This window comes from Cydia strobilella, chromosome 13 (assembly GCF_947568885.1).
Source record: "Cydia strobilella chromosome 13, ilCydStro3.1, whole genome shotgun sequence".
NCBI lineage: Eukaryota > Metazoa > Arthropoda > Insecta > Lepidoptera > Tortricidae > Cydia > Cydia strobilella.
This window is the reverse complement of record NC_086053.1, coordinates 16,340,043-16,353,632: the sequence shown is the minus strand read 5'-3', so window position 1 is coordinate 16,353,632 and position 13,590 is coordinate 16,340,043.

The following is a 13,590-nucleotide window of genomic DNA, read 5'->3' as shown; positions in this document are numbered from 1 at the left end:
TGTGGATTAGATGGTGATTAAAAGTGGTTTTGGTATGTTATTTTTTTTTATTTACAGTAATTAAACTAATTAGTGTTTAGAGATTTTTTAATGGGAGTGTACTGTCTTAATTAAGAATTTTTCAGGTTGGTATTTGGACTGACTATAATGCGGCCTGATTCGAACTTTACGATACGTCAAAACTTTCCTAAAGATACGATATGGATCGGATGTCAGTGTCAAGAGTGACGTTTTTGTTTGAAGAAGCGTCACTTTTGACCACTGACATATCTGATCCGTTAAAGTTCGAATCAGGCCGATTTTCTTATAGAGATAAGTATCTAACGAGTCCCTAAAATGATACCTGCCTGATACCATTTTAGCTTAATGAGGGCTAACGCGTATGAATTCGCCGCTAGGGGCGCTAGTGTAGATGGTGGTCTTTTCCATAGTTCGAAATGTCAAATGTCACTTGTCACTTCAATGACTGACAGCTGTTCTTTAGTCTTTGGGACCACCATCAACAGAGGCGCCAACTGGTGAGCAAAAAAACGATAGCCCTCATTGTTTTTTTACACACTTTTGTATAGGTAGCTTGCTCTGTTTGATGTTTATTTGTTGATGTTTGGGTCAAATCTTGTAACTTAAATATAAACCATATCCTGGTATCCGATTAAGCTGAAATTTGGAGTACGTCCTTAAAGGATGACTCAAGTTAGACCGGGCCGTGTCCGGACCGGAGCTTCCGGCGCTTACTTTTCTATGACATGACAGGTGATCACGTGATGCTTTCCATAGAAAACGAAGCGTCGGAAGCTCCGGCCCGGACACGGCCCGGTTTAACGTGAGTCATCTTTAATTCGGCACTGTAATAATATGCTAACATGGAGCTAATCTGATGATGCAGTCGGAACTCGGAAGGTGGCAAACGGAACACGTCGGCGTAGACCAGCACGTGGAACAACACAAACACATCGAGTTTAGGTTAATCAGGAAGGTCTCGAGAAGCGCTGGTGGCCTAGTGGTAAAGCGTGCGACTTGCAATCCAGAGGTCGCGGGTTCAAACCCCGGCTCGTACCAATGAGTTTTTCGGAACTTATGTACGAAATATCATTTGATATTTACCAGTCGCTTTTCGGTGAAGGAAAACATCGTGAGGAAACCGGACTAATAATCCCAACAAGAAGACCTAGTTTCTCCTCTGGGTTGGAAGGTCAGATGGCAGTGGCTTTCGTAATAACTAGTGCCAACGCCAATTTCTTGGGATTAGTTGCCAAGCGGACCCCAGGCTCCCATCCCATCCCAAAATGCCGGGACAACGCGAGGAAGATGATGCGGAAGGTCTTGAGAGGTACTTGATAGATGCAAATGAGAATAAATACAGTCAACAATTAAAGTATCACTTTGTTTTTGGCAGTAACTTGTTTTGAATTCTAATCGACTTTAGCTGCATAAATGATTGTAATTTTAACATTTTATTACAGGATGAGTGGGATGACCCAAAAATAGGTTGGCCTTTTTTTACTGTGGCATATTTTTGATAATTATAATTAACATTTGCGTTTGTGTATGTTTGTGTATTTGTGTGTGTGTCTAAAATATAATATTTTGAACATAATACGTTTTGTTAAAGTTAAATGATTGTGATTAATTTTTTTAATAACATTGTAAAAGACGTGTAAGTAAGAGAAATATTCCTAAAAATGCTTAACGTTTTTTGGGCGACTGTAATATAATAAGCCAAAAAAGATAAGTACATAACACGATAACACTAACTGATAAGTATATCGGAGATATCCTTTAACTATCCCCTTCAAACTATTCTCTTCGCCTGTTTAACGGTGTCCTGACTTATTCATCACATTAAACCTGAATGTGGGGAATCTGGTATTAAATGCTATACGTATACATTATCGTCGTCTCGGCATAATCTGGGGACATTATACGGGTCAGGGGTTCGAACCTGGAGTGAGTGACCCCTGACTAGTGCTGACATTTTCTTGAAGTTAACAACTGAGTTTATGTTAAACGTTGGGATGTATTATAGATTCATTATACGCGATATAATCCGTTTTCATAGTTTTATTTAACTGAGTTCTGCTTTGGGATTTAGAAAAGAACTGGACAAGTGCGAGTCGGACTCGCGCACGCAGGATTCCGTACCATTACGCAATAAACGGCAAAAAAATCACGTTTGTTGTATGGGAGCCCCACTTAAATATTTATTTTAATCTGTTTTTAGTATTTGTTGTTATAGCGGCAACAGAAATACATCATCTGTGAAAATTACAACTGTCGAGCTATCACGGTTCGTGAGATACAGCCTGGTGACAGACGGACAGACAGACGGACGGACGAACAGCGGGTCTTAGGAATAGGGTCCTGTTTTTACCCTTTGGGTATGGAACCCTAAAAAGCGACGAATTAGTGCAGTTAAAAAACACAAAAAATGTTTTTTTAGCTATTTCACATAGTGATGATTTGATAGGAACTAGAGTTATTTAAGAACAAATTTGAAGGGCTTGACTCGTTTTTACGAGACTGCGCTAAGAAAAACCGAGTCTTTTAAGTCCCGAGTCAAGTCCTTTATTTATTGTGTCTTTTGCGCAACTCAAAAGGACTGGAGCCTCCAATGAGAGGGAAAACTAGGCCTATTGAGTCCGGTTTTCTCACAATGTTTCCTTCACCGAAAAGCGACTGGTAAATATCAAATGATATTTCGTACATAAGTTCCGAAAAACTCATTGGTACGAGCCGGGGTCTGAACCCGCGACCTCCGGATTGCAAGTCGCACGCTCTTACCGCTAGGCCACCAGCGTTTCAGTAACTCGGTGGTAAAATTGTGGCAAAATTTTATGCAAAATTTAAAGATTTTCCCAATATGAGGACTAATTAACGAACAACATTCGAACCTTTGGGATTTAACTGAAAGTTAATCGAAAAACTCCCCTTCAATGTTTTAAGGGTTCCGTATCTGTAAAACGGAACCCTTATAGGATCAGTCGGGCGGTCGGTCTGTCACAGCTTATTTGCTCTGAAAACACTGGATAATAGGTTGAAATTTGATAAATCTGTGAACCAAAGACGGACATGAAACGTAAATACTTTAATTATAAACAATGAAGTCAGTTTTGGGGGGTAAAAGTTATTCAAGAAAATAGGCAAAAAATTACCATTCCCTTTACCGCTTATCTCCGAAACTACGGGGTCTATGATTTTGAAATACACAGAATGTTATTTACCTGAAGATTACAGGAAAACATAATTAAAAGTCTACTGCCAAGCCTAAGTCGGATTAAAGGAAAAAAAACACATTGATAAAAAATATGCGAAGTACGGAACCCTGGGGTTCGACTCGTACTTGGCCGGTTTTTTCTTTTTATTATTTCACATTCTGCGCAACCCCTCTATTATATAACTGAATAATAAGATTATGCCGAGAATCAGTTGGCGTGAAAATTCCATTTTTAGGGTTCCGTACCTCAAAAGGAAAAAATGGAACCCTTATAGGATCACTCGTGCGTCTGTCTGTCTGTCCGTCTGTCTGTCTGTCTGTCTGTCCGTCTGTCACAGCCTATTTTCTCCGTAACTACTGGACCTATTAAGTTTAGTTAAGTTAGTTTCATGACGTATTGGTTTACTGTAAAGTCGTGTAAACGTATTTATAAAATAAATAAAATAAAAATAAATAAGTTGAAATTTGGTATACATATGTAAGTTTGTGACCCAAAGCCCAAAGACGGACATGTAACGTAAACAAATGAATTATAAACACGGGGGCCACTTTTGGGGGGTAAATGAGAAAGTTAAAAAATAAAGTTTTTCAAACTATATCGTGTTAAGGGGCCCACTGACTATCAGTCCGCCGGACGATATCGGCCAGTCAGTTGTTCGGAACTGTGAAATTTTTGTTCTAACTGACAGCTCTTTCATATCAAATGAAAGAGCTCATTGAGAATCTTAAATATATTTTTTTATAATTTTAGGATAAACAGTTTAGAAGTTATTCAAGAAAATAGGCAAAAAATTACCATTCCCTCATTTATCTCCGAATCTACTAGGTCTAAAATTTTGAAAAAAATACACAAAATAGATCTTTACCTATAGATTACAGGAAAACCTATTACAAATGTGCAGTCAAGCGTGAGTTACTTAGTTTTTGATCCGACCCTTACGGGTTTTTTAAAGACATTTCACTCACGTTTCACATAAAAAATACATTGTTTAAATTGTGTAATGTACGGAACACTTGGAACGCGAGTCCGACTCGCACTTGGCCGGTTTTTATCGTACAGATTTCCATTTCCAATCCTCAATCAACTGGCAAAGGGATTCCCGATTATCCATTTTAGGGTCCGTACCCAAAGGGTAAAAACGGGACCCTATTACTAAGATTCCGCTGTCCATCTCTATGTCACCGGGCTGTATCTCATGAACCGTGATAGGTATAGACAGTTAAAATTTTCACACATGATGTATTTCTGTTGCCGCTTTAACAACAAATACTAAAAATAAAATATTTAAAGTAACAAACGTAATTTTTTACAATCAAATATCTGAACACGCACTCTAGCGCCTTCACAATAGAGGCGTGTTCAGATATTTGTGAGCACCTCGGCCGCTCCGATATATCTGATGGCAACCATATAACTAGTTTCATGAAGCACCTTTTAATTTTGTTTTATTAAAAAGAGAATTTTGGCAATTAAGTACCTACAAGCTACCTATTACCTGTCTTAAATTACGACTCACCTAAATACTATCCCTAATCTATAATAAAGGATATTCATCGAAGCACAATTCCTCCCCAACTGTAATTCCTTCGCCGGGCTGAGGGGGGACAAAAGACAGGAAATTGGAACGCCATTGAATAGACGAGGGGTCTATACTCTATGACGACGTGGAACGCGCTAAGATATTATCTCAATCACTGGGGGTTTTCAACGTCTTGAGAATAGGGGCCTCGCCAAGATGAAAATCATTCATCGACAAAAGAAAACAAAATGTATCGGACGATGCAACGAAAAATCACGACTATTTTCATACACTATTTAGGTTTTGATTAGCATTTTCTATCAAAGTTATCATTTTCTGGGCCCCCTGGTGATGCGAGCGTCTTCTAAAATGGAGGTGGTGCCAACCCCGTGGTAGTGATTTTCCAATTTTGAATATTATCTAATTTTGACTGTTGACCACGAACGCTGTAAGGGTTTCGAAACATCGGGATGTAATTATAAATTCAATATATGCCATATAATCCGTTTTCATAGTTTTATTTCATATCTAATTTTGTTTTGTTTACCAGTTGCTTTTGCGTAAAAAAAAACATTTATTGTTAGGCAACAAAGGCATATAATATATATATATATGTACAGACAAACATACATATAAATGTCATAAACTTAAACATAAAATAGTATTTTGGCAACAGAACATATAAATATTTGGTTTTGACGAATTCAATACAATTATAGTGAATATGAAATTTTTGATAAAAACTTAATAACATTAAAAGGGTCTGAACGAGTTTTGGAAACAAATCAAATTATTTTATTAAATATTTTGATTTGTGTTTTTTTAGTAAGTTTGTTTTTTCACACTACCACCACCACTCCGGCCTTCACCACTGGAGGGCTTCGTCACTATTTCTTTAATATATGACATCTATTAAAGTTTATAATTAAAATAGTCTGACTAAACTAATACGAACAGAGTTCAAATGACATCACCATCAATTCCCCAAAATGTTCTCTATCGAATAAAATTAACCTCAAATCGATCACTTACGTCACAAATTACTTGGACGGATTTTCCTCCACAATCTAGTATCTAAATGTGACGTCACTGGGACTTTTGCGTAAGTTTAAGAAAATGCTGCGATATCTTGTATTTTTACGTGCCATTCGGTACGGCACTACCTTCGGCGTTCATCTTCCTCGCGTCCCGGCATTTTTGCCACGGCTCATGGGAGCCAGGGGTCCGCTTGGCAACTAATCACAAGAATTGGCGTACACACTAGTTTTTACGAAAGCGACTGCCATCTGACCTTTCAACCCAGGGGGTAAACTAGGCCTTATTGGGATTAGTCCGGTTTCCTCACGACGTTTTCCTTCACCGAAAAGCGCCTGGTAAATATCAAATGATATTTCGTACATAAGTTCCGAAAAACTCATTGGTACGAGCCATTGCAATAAGGTGAAAAAATGTATATATATTTATGAACTCGACTGTACATTATTTAAGTTTCGATCGGTGTTTCCCATTAACGATTGTCAACTTGGTTAGCCCCCCTGATACTTACCGTAAATTAAGCTTAGAATACATTTAAAAGCGGAAAAATTTACTGTCTTATTTATTTTTATTTTTTATTTTATTATTTCAAAATAGTTGATGTGGATTGAGACTCACGACCACTAGAAGTGCTCTGCTACCTGAGCTACCAAGACCTCATCCACAGACAGCAAATATTTCCAAAATATGGAACTGGTCTAGTGATCCAGTGGTCGTCAGCTCAAGTATCACCCAAGTAAATTTTTCCTCTTGAATTTACAAAACTGTATTGAATACGGAATTAACGACATGACTGGACAATATGTCAATGTGACAATTAAGTCAATATATACATGGTAATTTTGTAAGCGAGACACATTTCTTGAGTTTGATGCTCTTTCGGACCGGGAAAGAGGTCTAGTCTCATATGTCATATGTGGTATTTTCTACAAAAAGGGACCTTATTGTCGATGGCGCTTACGCCATTATAAACGATACTCCGATATAAATACAATGCCGCGCGACGCTGTGCGGCGTAAGCGCCATCGACAATAAGGTCCCTTTTCATAGAAAACGCCCCATATGATCACCTATTTTGCTCAGTGATACGGTTCAATTTTAACTGGCAAAATAATAAAAGTACATTCGCTTTCGCGACCCGAGAATCCAGCTGATGACGTAGGTACATTTGAATGCACCTTTAAAATGTCAATTGAAAACCAGATGAAGTTCATCGGTCGGTTGTGAACTCGTTTAACATAAAGCTGAACAGATGGCGTTGGGCACGGTCAGGTCAGCGTGACGATGAGGACAGCGACCCGCACGTTTACCCAAGTGATAGGGACGAAATTGAGAGCGAGTTTTTTTTTTTTTTTTACAAGGGGACAAAAACTCTCGTGCCTTGAAACCCTCGCAACGTTCCTTTTCGCACCACTCGCTACGCTCTCTTAGGTCTTTCTTTTCACCATTATAACACGCTCGTGGTTCAGTTTTTCAATCTTTCGCATGCTTGGGTATCAATATGGGGCATTTTCTATGAAAAGGGACCTTATTGTCGATGGCACTTACGCCGCACAGCGTCGTGCGGCATTGTATTTACATCGGACCATCCTTTATAATGGCGTATGCGCCATCGACAATAAGGTCCATTTTAATAGAAAATATCACATTTAGCACTATACCTCTCACGTGGGATGATGATCGGGATGGTCCCTATGGGATGGTTCCTTCAAGTCGGGCTTAATTTAAAATATAATTGAAGAATTTTTTTTACCGTATTTTTATTAATTTAAATTAAATGTTACATTTCTAAATGTGCTTAACCCTTAAATGCAGTGATGGATGCAGCCTACACAACAAAAACAAATAATTTAATGCATAATTAGATAAAATCCATTTGTTCCTGTATTAATCGAATTTAAACTATCGTGAGACATACTAACTTAGCTAACTTAGCGGTTTCACTCACGTATTCAGGCACTGTTAGTGCTTGAAAATGGAGACCTGGTCTCTCCGAAAAGAAGAAAAATACATTTATTTGGCGCCACAACATAGTACATAATAAAGAAGAAAGGCATGCAGACAAAAAACATTTGGACGCCAAAAAGGACGATTTTGATAGTAAATTAATACATTTTCCGTTTTTTTATAGAAATTTGCACAATATTTTAGTGGCACCAGCTAACATGAGGTACCAACTCAAACTTTGCCTCAGATTACTTTGCCAATAGCTAGCCATACACGCACGGATTTGCCCGTCGGATCTGCCTGAAAGATGTGTCTGGCGGACACATCCGTCATTCCGTCAATGTGTGGCGAGAAATAGACACAGATTTGTCCGCCGGATGCCCGTCCGCTGCCCATCTGTGTCTATTTCTCGGCACACATTGACGGATGTGTCCGCCAGACACATCTTTCAGGCAGATCCGACGGGCAAATCCGAGCGTGTATGGCTAGCTATTCTCGTGGACAACATCGAGATGACAGATGCTACGAAAAGTCACGTAGGGTCAAGGAGGGAACAGTGGCTCGGTAAAAAAAAGGCCGAGTGGCTCACTAGCAGTGGCTCACTCAACATTATTTCATCAAGGCGATATTTAGGCGATTGAGCCCTGTTCGAGCTGAGCCACTGTTTCCGCCTTGACCCTAATTATTTCCGAGTTTCGACTGGAGTTTTCTATCAACGATTGTCATCTTAGCTAGACCCCCAGGTTCTGACAAGGAAATCTGTAGACGAGTCGATAAAATCTTTTAAAAGAATCGAGGGAAAAAAACCGGCCAAGTGCAAGTCGGACTTGCGTTCCGAGGGTTCCGTATTTTTTTTTTTAATTTTAGACCTAGTAGTTTCGGAGATAAAAGATCGGGAATGGTAATTTTTTGCCTATTTTCTTGAATAACTTCTAAACTGTTTATCCTAAAATTATAAAAAAAATATATTTAAGATTCTCAATGAGCTCTTTCATTTGATATGTAACACGATATAGTTTGTAAAACTTTATTTTTTAATTTTCCTATTTATCCCCCAAAACTGGCACTGGCACCCATGTTGAAAATTCATTTGTTTACGTTACATGTCCGTCTTTGGGTTACAAACTTACATATGTGTACAAAATTTCAACTTATTTGGTTCAGTAGTTTTGGGGAAAATAGGCTGTGACAGACGGATAGACAGACAGATAGACAGCTAGACGCACGAGTGATCCTATAAGGGTTCCGTTTTTTACTTTTGAGGTACGGAACCCTAAAAACAGGGAGATTTCTTCTATAAAATAATACCAAAGATAGATATAACTCCGTAATAGATGGATACAGTCTAAGGAAAAAACGTGCCTCGAAAATCACGAAAATTTGATTCTCGATCAGAGGGCGCCACTAGTTTTGGCCTAGTCTCGTATAGAGGGCGTTGACAGTTTCGTTTGTTACTTATAATTTTAACGCATATCAGTGAAAGAACATGTTGAAAATTCATTTGTTTACGTTACATGTCCGTCTTTGGGTTACAAACTTACATATGTGTACAAAATTTCAACTTAATTGGTCCAGTAGTTTTGGAGAAAATGGGCTGTGACAGACGGACAGACAGACAGATAGACAGCTAGACGCACGAGTGATCCTATAAGGGTTCCGTTTTTTACTTTTGAGGTACGGAACCCTAAAAACAGGCAGATTTCTTCTATAAAATAATACGAAGGTGTTTAGAATAGAGTAAAGACAATGGACGTCCGTTTACATTCCATCACACTGCCGCTTTATTCCACAAAACGGGAAGTCTATGAATAGGAGAGTCCATTCTATAGCTCCCATGTCGACCCCATGGATTTAATGTTCTCACGTTCATTGTTCAATCACAGACCATATTTGAACTAGACATAGCAAATGCTCTTCTAAGTGCGTACTTTATAGCCGCCACGCCGCCACGTACCGCTCAGCGAGCGCAGCACAGTTCCATTTTAAAGTAATTGTCTCCTAATTTAATTGTAAATTATAGTTATAGTTGTAGCTATAGTATATTGCAGTGCCCAACAGGGTTCACAAAGACCTAGCTTATAAGTTTACCACCTGTACAATTACTTTGTGAATTTGCAATAAAATATTGAGTATTGAGTATTGAGTATTTTTGTCGTCTATCACTATGCCCGTCACTTTCTTATAAACATACTTGTTAGAACGTGACAGGCATGGTAACAAGCTATAAAAATGCGACCGTGCTACCCCCGCAGGTGTTTGTTGCTACAAAATGTGTAATTTTTTCAACCTATTTAATTTTGCATATATTTTAGTTGGCATTATTGTTAACCCACTAACATTTATTGAGTTAAATCTATTGTTTACCATGATTAATCAAAGATGGACAAAGATTTACCACAATTATGAATAAGGAGTGAAAATTCCCGATAAAAATGCTTGAAATCCCCCAAACTTCTATGCATTTACTTACTTACTCCGTTGGCTCAGCGACCCAAAATGAGACTTGGCCTCCGACACAAGACAGCGCCACTTTTCTCGCATTATTATGCATTTGACATTTCGAAAGACCTTCATCTACACCAGCGCCCCTAGCGGCGAAATTAAACGCGGTAGCCCTCATTGTGATTCTAGTCTTATCTATAGTCTGTTGGCAACCCTAAATGCAGTGACCACGTGCATAAAACATGGCGCACGGCTGATTTCGACTCATGTATAAAACACGATTTTATTCATAACGCCTTTCCATATTTAATACATTTGTATCTTTACACGTGCATCAACCCTGACCGGGTAATTGGCCGTACAAATTTAAAACAAAAAAGTTTGACGAAAAGAGATGTTTTAATACTCGTACATTTTTCACTTTTTAGTTTGCTTTGAACATTAAAGTAATATATACACACACACACACACACACTTCACACACACTACACACACACTAACACACTACCCTACACACACAACACTACACTAACACACACGAACACTAGAGGCGGCCTCTCCAAGAAAATGTTTCCGCACCTCAATGAAGTCCATGCACTTCATTGCTACTGGCTAGCTGCGCTTATTCTTTAGCTTAGTGACAGATATCCGCAGCGGTTGTAAACAATCGCTGCAATGGATATCAAACGCAAAAAATGGCGGACACCTCGCGGACACAATTTGTTCTCGACAGCTTGTCTATACATTATATGTCAGTGGCTTTGAATAAATCGGGGTAGCTCAGAATTAGGGATGAAACTTCCGAAAAAACGAATATTTTTTTCGGGAATTTTACTAAGTTACAGCCTAATAAAGGTCATGGTATAGTCTAACCGGGGATCCGGGAGACCACGTCGGCGATGGCGGGATAACTTGGACTCCTTCTTGAGAGGCTGGCCAGATATAGCATTAAATAGAGACGAGTGGAAAAAGAGGGGGAGGCCTGTGCCCAGCAGTGGGACACAGTGGGATCTGAATAATAATAATAATATAATAAAGGTCATGGGCGTCATGTCATGGCGCAAGCTAAAGATACTTCATTTTCGGCCTTGGCCATTGGGGGGCTTGGTCGCGTTTTTTTTAGTATAATATGATATTTATACCCCGAAAACGACACATATCTCAACTCGGATCTAAGGGAACTTCAGCATCCATTCCCCTTTTTTAAACATCCTCTCCGCAAAAACTTAACTCGAGTAGCCTTTAATATTTAATCGCGTTGCATAATACAGCGAAAAGATTCCAGGGTCCGGGTATCGATCGGACCGTTCGATTCCGGACATCGCTCAAAACAGTCCCTAATGGCTGACCCCTGTCAGTAACGCTGTGTAGAGCTGAGGCTTGTAAATAGAAGACTGACAACCTCCATAAGAGCTCTTTCCCACTTGCGTTCAGTTTTTTGTGGGTACGGTTTTTTCAGCATCCAGTTTTCCAGTTTCTAGTTTTTTTTTAGGGTTCCGTACCGTACCCAAAGGGTAAAAACGGAACCCTATTACTAAGACTCCGCTGTCCGTCTGTCCGTCTGTCTGTCACCAGGCTGTATCTCATGAACCGTGATAGCTAGACAGTTGAATTTTTCACAGATGATGTATTTCTGTTGCCGCTATAACAACAAATACTAAAAAGTACGGAACCCTCGGTGCGCGAGTCCGACTCGCATTTGGCCGGTTTTTTTGTAGTACGTGTGCAGTATCCCGCCAACAGAATGCTCGGAACGCGGCGCGCTGCAGTACGTGACGCCCGCCCGTCGTGACCGCTACTCACTCAGGCGCTGTTAGTGCTTGAAAATGGAGACCTAGGCTCTCCGAAACATGAAGCGCTGGTGGCCTAGCGGTAAGAGCGTGCGATTTTCAATCCGGAGGTCGCGGGTTCAAACCCCGGCTCGTACCAATGAATTTTTCGGAACATAAGTACGAAATATCATTTGATATTTACCAGTCGCTTTTCGGTGAAGGAAAACATCGTGAGGAAACCGGACTGATCCTAACAAGGCCTAGTTCCCCCTCTGGGTTGGAAGGTCAGATGGCAGTCGCTTTCGTAAAACTAGTGCCTACGTCAATTCCTAGGATTAGTTGTCAAACGGACCCCAGGCTCCCAGAAGCCGTGGCAAAATGCCGGGATAACGCGAGGAAAAAGGAAGAAAGAGGCTCTCCGAAACATGTCGCGCGAGTGACCAAAAATACGTGAGTGAAACCGCTAAGTTAGCTAAGTCAGAATGCTTGAGTAAACGTTACTATGTTAGCACGTATACTACTAAAACGGGATTCTGTAATAAACCGTACCCGCAAAAAACTGGACGCAAGTGGGAAAGAGCTCTAAAACTTCGAGTTTCCCGCGTGCCTCGTATTCTTATAGGTGGCGCTATTTATGATTATCAATTCAATTCAATTCAATTATTTATTCATAAAATTTTACATTTTATACGTCCGTCTGTTTACGATTACACATTACATTACATATTAAATATACATTAAACAACTATTACTATTACAACCTAAATACTTATTTACAAAAAGAATTCGTCAATGGTGTACAATGCATCTTTGACTAATTTTGTTTTCATTTGTCGTACAAATGAAGCATAACTCGGGGCCTGCTTTATTGCCGGAGGGATCTTATTATAAATCTTTGGACCAATGAAGTTAAGGCATTTTTTAGTTTTAGCCAGTCGTGTGTGTGGCAAGCTCAGGTCATGTCGCCGTCGCGTGATGGAGCCGTGCGCATCAGCGTTGGTATGGAAGTCTTCTATCTTTTTGTGGGTAAGAAAATTGGCACCTTATTAACTAAGCTACTCGAAACTCTGTACCTACAGACGTTGTAATGGCAAAGTATGGAGGTGTAGTAATTAACGTCAAACTTCTAATAATGAAAATATGACGTTCATAAAGACATTTCCATACTTTGTTCTGTCATATATGCCTATATGTTTGTGCCTATGACAGAAGACAAGAAAATCGTTTAGTTGTACCGCTATTTACTACAACTTTGTACTTTGTAGGAAGGTTGTCGGTCTTTTTATTCACTAGCCCTTGTTCCAGAGGTTGTCGGGTGAACGTTAAAAATGAATGCGCGTAAATAAAGTATCAATAGTAATGTTTTATTCCGGTCCCCGGGTCCCTGAGGTTGACTGAAATATACTGTTTTTTCCTTGACCAAGTATATATTTAATCTTTGAGTTTTTCAGCTTACAACACAGGTAGTATGTTTTTTTGTGTAAAATAGTTATTTAATACAAGTGCGGAAAAGAGGAAATTCGAAACGAGTGTCGATAAATTAAAACACGACCGCAGGAATTACCTATTCGCACGTGTATCGTACAACGTTTTACAGTACATATTGCCCATTTAATTCAATTTATTTATTTGTATTCAGGAAAATGATCACAGCTAGTAT